The sequence below is a fragment of the Orycteropus afer genome, unplaced genomic scaffold (assembly GCF_000298275.1).
Source record: "Orycteropus afer afer isolate SDZICR_OR568_19922 unplaced genomic scaffold, OryAfe1.0 scaffold01091, whole genome shotgun sequence".
Lineage (NCBI taxonomy): Eukaryota > Metazoa > Chordata > Mammalia > Tubulidentata > Orycteropodidae > Orycteropus > Orycteropus afer.
Window position 1 is genome coordinate 150275 of NW_006922678.1, and position 1366 is coordinate 151640.

Consider the following 1366-nt stretch of genomic DNA (forward strand, 5'->3'; position numbering starts at 1 on the left):
AGAAAGATGTTGTGTTTGGTAAGGTGAAGGGTCGTGGAAAGAGGGGAAGGCCCTCAATAAGATGGATTGACACAGTGGCTGCAGCGATGGGCTCAAGTACAGCAGGGATCGCCGAGTTGGTGTGGGTCCTGGCAGTGTTTCCTTCTGCTGTGTATAGGGTCACTGGGTCCAAGAAGACTCGACAGCACCTAACAATAGCAAGCCCTGAGTGGTACGAACAGTTAAGCATTAGACTCGTGACCAAAAGATGGGTGTTCAAATCCACCCAGGGGGACCTCAGAAGACAAGCCTGGTGTTTGTCTTCCCAAAGATGACAGGGTTAAAAGCTTGTGGAGCTGTAGTACTCTGCACAAATGGGGTCGCTGTAAATTGCAATCAACTTAGTGGCAACAACTTAGAACTGTATGACACAAAGAGAGAATCTTAATGGAACTATAGATTTCTGTTAACAATATATCTGAACTGGTTCAATTGTAATAAATGCATCATACCAATACAGGATGCTAATTATAGGGGCAACTGTGAATGGCAAGGGGATAGAAAGTAGATGGAAAATCTACTTTCTATTCACTTTTCTGTATGCTTAGAACTGCTCTAAAATAGTCTTATTATTAAAAAATAAATGTTCCATTGTCCTCTTGCCATCGTTATTCTAATGAGAATTCATTTGAATAAACCCTCTTTTATTATGAGCCATTTTTCACTACTTTTAATATTTTCTTCTTCACTTTGTTTGATGAGATTTACATTTGGTTTTTTGTTTTGTTTTGTTTTTACCAATTTTGATACTTACTTTTCACATATTTCTTCTGCCCTATTCTCTCTCACTTTTCTTTTGGAATCTAATTTAAACTTTTAGAGATCTTCTACAGATCTCTCTGTGAAAAATAAATTTTAAAAAAATCTGTTTTCGTTCTCTCCTTCCAGTTAGTAAGATTGCAGTTTTCTGTCTGAGGTTTGACCAAATGCCATAATGCTGACTACGGTCTTTTCTCAAGCAAAGTCCTGCAAAAACCAGGAAACTTAGTGAAATTTCCTTCAACCAGGTATTAAACACCATTTCAGTATGCGCCTACTTTTGTTTGTTACTTAGTATCTTCAGTTTATTTTTAAAGTTATTTTCTTTCAGAAATTACCACAATTGGAAGTACACTATAAAATTGTTCTAACTAATGATCCACCTCCTTTAAAGTAAATAAGATTCTTAATTTTTTTTTTACATTTCTACTTCTGTTAGTTTTATAAAGTTGTTCATAGCTTCTTATTTGTCAAGTTTGTGAACAAAATATAATATCTATGGTTATGAGTCCTTTTTCATTCCTGATATTGATAATTTGTACTGTATTTCTTCATTTTTCACATTTAT